Source organism: Colossoma macropomum, unplaced genomic scaffold (genome assembly GCF_904425465.1).
Source record: "Colossoma macropomum unplaced genomic scaffold, Colossoma_macropomum, whole genome shotgun sequence".
In the NCBI taxonomy this organism is placed as follows: Eukaryota; Metazoa; Chordata; class Actinopteri; order Characiformes; family Serrasalmidae; genus Colossoma; species Colossoma macropomum.
In genome coordinates, this window is record NW_023494816.1 from 356,899 (window position 1) to 365,403 (window position 8,505).

Sequence of the window (8,505 nt, forward strand, 5' to 3'; positions counted from 1 at the left end):
GAATCTAACGGTTTCACTAGAGAGCCACGTGGGAGAGTTAATCGCAATAGCGGATCAAGGAGGAGAAAAATCCAAGCTGAGGAATCAAACACATCGTCTCTTCGGTCTTCTGTAAACAATCAGGTGAGTGGATCACTAATTCTACCTTTCTGTGAACAGGCGAAGACTTTTCCGCACTAGTTTTTAACGCCATTAGACCATTTTTAGTCCGCTTCTTTCTGATAACTTCCTGATCTTGCTAGAGGCCTAACAGGAGACCTAAATTCAGCCTGAAACCTGAACTGAAAAACATAAACATACTAATGTAAGCTTTTCTTTTACAGTGAATAACGTAGATTTTTGAAGTTTAGCCCGAGAATCATGAGCGTTGTACGGTATAACTTGTACCAGAATGGCAAACTAATGAGGCTGAAGTTAAACTGCTTATCGGAAGGTTGTATACGACAAATTCAGCGCTACGTCACAGCAACAAAGAACTTAATTCTGGAGAACGCTGGTTAGGCCGCTCTGGTAAAACAGGATTTTGTACTAAATCCAGGATTTTTGTACCAAACTATTGGAGAAAACGAAAATGAAGCTGTGATGGAACTTCTGAGAGATCGGTAAAGTTAGGTTGATACTGGATATTCAGCGGATGTGCGCGTGTCGCCCCTCCTATCGCTCACAAACAACCTGTTAAATTTCTGAAATAACATTTTCTAAATCGGGATAAAACAGACAACAAACTACAATCATTATATTTCGTTCAAGTACCCGATCTTTCTTTCCATTTCGCCGAGTAGATTTAAATAAATAAATTTTGTAAAATATCTTTTCTACAAAAAAATGTTACTGTGTCATATCCATACGACACTTGTATTGTTCAGAGACACACCTGACAAACATAACACAACCTTTATTTTTGTAAAATATGCCTCGACTGGATTTTAATGAAGTTTTTATAGAAATAAATTACGACTGTGACACATCCATATGACTTACAGATATAAAATCCTTTGTAATGTACAGAGACACACCTGACAAATATACCACAACCTTAAGTTTGGTAAAATATGCCTCAACTGAATTTAAATGAATTTTTATAGAAATAAATCACTACTGTGTCACATCCACACTACATGCACTACATGAACGTTTAGACGGCCTAAATTGCTAAATACTTGAAAATCAGATATTGATTTTCACATCATCTTTCTATTTCAGTAGGTTTCATGTCTTTATAAACAGCACCAACAGGCTCCTTATGTATGTGGATGTTTTACGTTTTTAAGCAGTACCAGCACTTTACCGACCGTCCCTTACCGTTTTCGGCGCTTGCTGCAGCGATTCCGGCTATTTTGATCAAATCTACTCGGCGAAATGGAAAGAAAGATCGGGCACTTTAACGAAATACAATGATTGTAGTTTGTTGTCTGTTTTAGCACGACTTAGAAAATGTTATTTCAGAAATTTTAACAGGTTGTTTGTGAGCGATAGGAGGGGCGACACGCGAATATCCGCTGAATAGCCAATATCAGCCTAACTTTACCGAGCTAATACTGAGTTAGTATGTACCTCTACACGTTCGTTATTAATGGTAAACGTAAACGTGCTCCTAATGTCGTTGCTGTTAATATTGGCAAACGTGTGGTACTAAAGCTGTTCTGGTCACATTAAATTCTATTTTAAACTGATTTTCCTTTTCCCATTCATTTTCACTGCAGAGTTTAATGGAAAAACATATTTTTGTAAGTAGCCTATATTTAACCCCTTAAATCCCAGGGTTATTACATACTAAATCTTATTCAGTAACTACACACACTACAAGAGAAACTAGATGAGTTATTCTCAGGTTTTAAAAGAGCATAGTAAAACCTTGGGCCCTCCTGTGGGCCCTGCCCTGGTGCAAAAGGACCTTTAGAAACCATTAGGATTAAAACCTAATGGTTTTGCTTTCTCATGGGAATTGGCTTAATGGTTTATAATAGAGACCACTAGTTTCCTGTAGAACCCTTTGAGATCCTATCAGGAAAATGCATTTAGAATCAGCCAGTGGTCACCTGTTCAAGATTCAAGATTCAAGATTCTTTGTCATTGCACAGGGTACAACCAAATTGGGTAGCAAACCTAATGGTGCTTCAACACAAACTATTAAACGATTAGGATCCTTTGCATTGTGATCTCAATCCATTAAAAAAGCCAAAACTCGTTACAAAATCGTAAGGGGCCAACAGAAACACCTTTTGGTTTCTATGTGTTTTTTTTCACCAGAGTGCCTATTTTAGAGGTTAATATGCTGTATTAATGCTAATAGCTGTTACGTTAGCGCCAGGCTAATAATGTATTTACTGGGATTCAGATTTCAGCAGCTCTTCTAGGGAAAAAACTAAACCTGAACTAGTAAGTTGTTGTGTTTACATGTTACATCTCTAATCTTGTTTCCTGGCTGTAGATGGGGATGAGAGGAACTTTTTTACTCTAAAAATAGGTACCTTATTCCCCCCAAAACATTTGACATGACAGCCTCCAGCACAACAATATTTTACCATAAGTGACCATATTTTGGTTCAGTCTGTTCTGTTTGTATTTACCACTACTTTAAATGAGCTGTTTCTACCACTGACTGGATGCACTATTCACCTGGAAGTGTAGCCAATGTTCATATTTACACACATTCTGATTTGATTTATATCAGATGCTTAACTAGCAATTATGACTAAACCCTGTTAGGTACTAGATACGCACACAATATCAAAAAAGAAAGTGTGGTGATCTGGAGAAAAATATTCTGCCTTTTCTTTATTGTGTTAAAAAGCACGTAGATCTAATAGAAGCACATCAGGTATATATTTTTCTCATTCACTGCAAATTTAGCCCTTTTCACTTATTAAACTCATGTATTGTCTAGAATCCTGATTTTACCAGTTGTAAATATGATGTTGTCAGGCATTCAAGCACAATTTACAAGTGGGAAAACTGGCATTACTCAGTTTCCAACACCACTTAAACACAGCGTTAGTTTCATATTCAAACTTCCTGTTCCACCTTAAATGTTGCTGCAGTTACATTCTGAAGCCTGTAGATGTCTTAACACTGAGAATTGCATTTGTAAATAAAATGCTGTGTAAATGTTCTGAATAAAAAGAAAACACAGATATGTAGTGACTGTCCACATTAAAATTTGAAGTCAGAATATCCATCACCTTTTCATATTCAGCGTTGTGTGAAATACTGTAAGTAAATAAAAGAAAAAATTGAAGTTGTACTTCTTTGCTATGGACTTACCATACAACTATTATTTATTATTAAGTCTCAAAATTATGAGAAAATTATGAGAAAATTTGCAATAGCACTATTGTTTTTATACACAGTGAGCAGTAAATGCATTGTCTGCTTGATTGCTCTAAATAGCTTGTGGTTGTAACTTTTCAAGTCTACTATGAATCTTTCTTGCACCATATTTATCATGGCCTTCTTGAACATCTGACAATACTAATTGCAAAGGTTTCTGAAGTAATTTTTATTGTTGTCCTAGTTTAGGGTGTGAGACTAGAGTGAGGGGACATTGCACTTCTTTGTTTTTGTTCAGGTCCTAGGCCCATATTTATTTACGTGTAATGTAGTCTATGTAATCAGTGACAGACTCAGGTTGTCTGAGGGGCAGGGGCAAAAAATAGGGCATCTACTGCTTGACATGAAGCCCCGCCAGCATGAAAAACCTATGATGCATCATTATAATGAAACAGTCTTCAGCCTTGATAAAGATTAACATTATGTTATTAGATGATCCACGTCACACAGGGCATTATAAACCTTTACAATGTTCCTTTTACAAACACCTGCAAAGTATTACTCAGAGAAAACTATAAACATTTTTTTCATAAACACACACACACACACACACACACACACAAAAATAAATAAATCTAAACTCAAATGGTAAATTATTATTGGACTTCTATGCTAGTCATGGATTGTCCATAACAAAGACAAGTCTGAACACAAGGACGTTCGTAAGTGTACTTGGTACCAGAGCTCCTTGGATCAAAAGTCAATGATCGACTTCTTCGTTGTTTTATGTGACTTGGGACCATATGTTCTGGACACTCGGGTGAAGAGAGGTGCTGAACTATCAGCTGATCACCACCTGGAGGTGATGAAATGGCAGGGAAGAATGGTGGTCAGACCTAGTAGACCCAAGTAAATAGTGAGGGTGTGCTGGGAATGACTGGCAGAGGACCCTGTTCAGAATGATTTTAACTCCCACCTCCGGGAGAATATTTCTCATGTTCAGGAGGAGGTAGAGGACAGGGAGTCTAAATGGATCCATTTCAAAACCTTGTTTTGGCTTTGCTCAGGCTGTACTCAGCAGGGGTAGAGAAGATCTGACTTCAAATGAGGATTTCCCTGGTCACTGAAGTAGATGGCAAGCTCCTCTGTGGCAAGGCACCGGGGGTAGATGAGATTCACCGAGAAAGGCTCTGGAACTTGTGGGGCTGTCATGGCTGACACACTGCAATGTCGCATGGACCTTGGGAACAGTATCCTTGGACTGGCTGACAGAACGGGGTGGTGGTCCTTATTTTTAAGAAAGGGGACAAGTGAATGTGTGCCAATTACCGGGGTATCACACTGCTCAGCCTTCCTGGGAAAGTTTATGCCAAGATGCTGGAAGGGAGACTCTGACCAACAGTCTAACCTCAGATTGAGGAGGAGCATTGAAGTCTCCCAACAGTACTATGGAGTCCCTTTCCAGAACCCCACCCAGTGGCTCCAAGAAGGCTGAATACTCTGAACTGTTGTTTGGTGCATATGCACACACAACAGTCAGAGTTTTCCTCCCTATGATTTTAATTTGCATTGAAGCGACTTTCGTGTTCACTGGGACAAACTCCAGCCGTATGGCAGCCAGCCGGGTACTTGTTGGTACCTCTCAACCTCCCGCACAAGCTCTGGGTCCTTCCCCCATTAAGGTTACATTTCACATGCCAAGAGCCTGTTTCTGCTGCAGGGGTCCAAGACACCAAGGACCTCCCCGCCATCTCCCACTGCCTATACGGCACTGCACCGGTCCCCCATGCTGGCTTGCGGGTGGTGGGCCCACATAATCCCCACAATACGGAGTCTGGCCGGATAACATTGCCAGACTAACAGCTCCACACAGCATGTTCTACATTTTATTTCTTAAAAAATTTTATTGCAATATTTAAATAATGCCACAATTTTTAAAAAATTCCATGAAAATGTAATATAGCTATGATGGCCAATCCTACTGATGATACATGATTCACAATTTCTCTTTCATTTACACTGTCTCTCTTTCTTTCTTCCTCTATCAGGTGATACTGCTGAGAAATCTGCCCCTTAATCTTTATCCACTAAAGCAGCTGTTGCTCCTGCACTGAATACTGCACCAGCTCCTGATGCCTGTATGTCAGATCTGCTGATGGTTTGCTGCATATTCTCAGTTCAGCCTTTACAGTATAATATAGGCTGAGCAGAAATGAGAAATGTTTACTGTGTGTATGTTTTCTAGCATCTCCTGCTACTGGTGATGTAGCTGAGCCTCAACTTCAGCATCAGGAGAACCCAGAAGAAAAGGCCAATAGTGAAGGAGAACACCAGAACTTCGTCCAGGTAACCCACACTCACAGCTCCAACCAGAAAGCCTGTTCACAGCAGAGAGTCATCAAAATAAACACCAGAACAAGTCATGTAGCCTGTAACCAGTATTGTACTGCTGTGTTCACTGTTAGATCCCTGACAGAGAATTTATGACCTACTCTGTACAACACCGCCTTTTAGTTTCAGTGCACGGTGGAGTACAAGTTAGCCAAGCTGCTCTAGCTCAGTTTCTCTGCATGTTTGCTCGGTACTCGGTGCGCAGTGTGTTGTTTGAATGAAACAGCTTTTTTGGAAATTGATCTTAGACAAAATGTTTTCATACAGTGTGAACATTTAAACTGTGGGCTTTGTCAGTACATGATTGTCTGTTCAAACATATATTGTGAGTCACCAAAGTACAAGATTTTGAAAATCACACAGTGCATGTCTGTTATGATGTTATTATAATGAATCTCTTTTTGAGAATAATCACAGATAATGACCACAATACAAGACTCTGAAGGTGGAATAAAAACTGTAGTGGGTGTTACAGAAATGCCAGAAAAACATCAGGACGCACATGCAAAGGCAACAGTTGGACCAAAGGAGGTAGTAGAACAGGTAATTGACCAGTCAAAAGACTTTAGTGAATCACTGACCTGTTTAGAGTGTGCTGGAGTTTTCCTACAGTGTAGAAAAACCTTTCATGTTGTTGAACCCACATTCACCTAAAGATGACCACATGTTAGACAGGGGACAGAAAGAGCCAATTCAATCAAAAACATCTTTAACATCTCAATTACAACATTATAAAAAGCTACTGTAAAGGAAACCAATATCAGAAAGACTCAACTAAGATAAAAAAGCTTAAAGAGAACAGGAGAAATGATTAAACACGCTGCTTCTCTCTGTCTCTCTCTCTCTCTCTCTCTTTCTCAGAAATCGGATGCAGGAGCAGGTGTAGGAGATCCGAGAGATACTAGTCCACATCCATCCTCTCCTGGTCAGTCCTGAACCCCACAGAAATGGAGCTTAAGCTGATAGCAGCTGAAGAACTTATAAGCAGTTCACACATTAGCAGATGAGCAGCAGAGCAAAAACTAAAACATTATCACTCACTGTAACATTATTAACCAGAAAACAAACAAGCTAGAATTAAAATTCATCACTCAGTAAATGTGAAACCACTGATCCATCACCAGCAGATTTTAAATGATAAACAGAGCTAAACTGGACAACAAAACTGAGCTAATTGTGGTGCTAACACTAGTTTACCTAGCAGTCTAACAGCTCAGTACAGAGTGGAAAAGGTTTTATTCTGTTTTTCTGTCACTCCAAACACCAGCTGCTTCACTTTCTTCACTCAGATTGGAGTTTTGTTTGCTACACTTTTAGACTGTTAGTGGTGCATTAACTGTTAGCCTGTTAGTTCTTCACTTGATAGCTAAGATAACACATGTACTTAGTGCTAACAAGGACAGTAGCTTGGGGTTGTTATTTGTTCAAACACCAGCTTAGCTATCAGGCTAACAGCTCCACACAGCATGTTTTCCATTTTATTTGCTAAATTTTAAATTGCAATTTTAAATTGCTGTCATAATTTCTACAAAATCCAGGAAACTGTATATAGCTATAAACACCCAGTCCTACTGATGATACATGATCCATTCAGTCAGAAAATTTCCTTTATCACTCTTTCTTTCTTTCTTCTTCTTCTTTTATCAGATGATACAGCTGAAAGATCTCCTGCTCCTCAAACTTCATCCACTACAGCAGCTGCACTGGATACTGCCACAGCTCCTGATGCTGTATGTCAGATCTGCTGATGGTTTGCTGCATATATTACGTCAGTTCAGCCTTTACGTATTATATAGGCTGAGCAGAAATGAGAAATGTTTACTGTGTGTATGTTTCTAGCTTCTCTGTACTGGTGATGTAGCTGAGCCTCAACTTCAGCATCAGGAGAACCCAGAAGAAATGGCCATAGTGAGGAAAAACACCAGAACTTCATCCAGGTAACCCACACTCACAGCTCCAACCAGAAAGCCTGTTCACAGCAGAGAGTCATCAAAATAAACACCAGAACAAGTCATGTAGCCTGTAACCAGTATTGTACTGCTGTGTTTACTGTTAGATCCCTGACAGAGAATTTATGACAGAATGAAATCACAGCTGTTATTTGTATATCAGCTCAGATCACACTGCTGTTTAAAACAGGTCACAGATTCACACAGTCCATGTATTATGATGAGTCTCTGTTTGAGATTAATCACAGATAATGACACACTACAGGACTCTGAAAGTGGAGAACAAAATGTAGTGGGTGTTCAAAATGAGCCTGAGGAACGGACAAAACAGGACACAGATACAACAAAAACAGACAGAACAAAGGAGGAAGAGGCAAGATAACCGACCAATCAAAGGACAGATTTAGTGATGATGGAGCCTCACTGACCTGGAGATGACCACAAGTCAGTTAGACAGGAGGCAGAAAGAGACAATGTAATCGCAAACTTTGTTTAACATCTCAATCAGACATAATAAAGAACTGTCATGAAGAAAATTGTGAGTTAATACAGCGTGATTTTTTAAAAACTAACTCTGAAATAGGCTGTAGAGACCATATTGTCCTACTGTGTACATCACCACCTGCTTTTAGTTTCAGTGCTGAGTAGAGTACAAGTAAGCCAAGTTGCTGTAGCTCGTTTCTCTGCATGTTGCTCGGTACTCGGTGCGCAGTGTGTTGTTTGAATGAAACAGCTATTTGGAAATTGATCTTAGACAGAGTGTTTCATACAGTGTGAACATGTAAACTGTGGGGCTTTGTCAGTACATGATTGTCTGTTCAAACATATATTGTGAGTCACCAAAGTACAAGATTTTGAAAATCACACAGTGCATGTCTGTTATGATGTTATTATA

At 39.3% G+C, this 8,505-nt stretch overlaps 1 long non-coding RNA gene across 2 annotated transcripts; it reads left to right on the plus strand.

Annotated features, from left to right (window-relative positions):
• The first annotated feature begins 29 nt into the window (after window positions 1–29).
• Window positions 30–7,375, plus strand: LOC118800126. Of its 2 annotated transcripts, none has more exons than XR_005006178.1 (6): window positions 30–123; window positions 5,319–5,408; window positions 5,516–5,616; window positions 6,079–6,204; window positions 6,523–6,586; window positions 7,309–7,375. It is a non-coding gene; the product is annotated as an uncharacterized LOC118800126 (long non-coding RNA). The 2 variants fall into 2 exon arrangements; XR_005006179.1 differs by having other exon boundaries at window positions 6,137–6,204.
• Window positions 7,376–8,505: the final 1,130 nt, after the last annotated feature.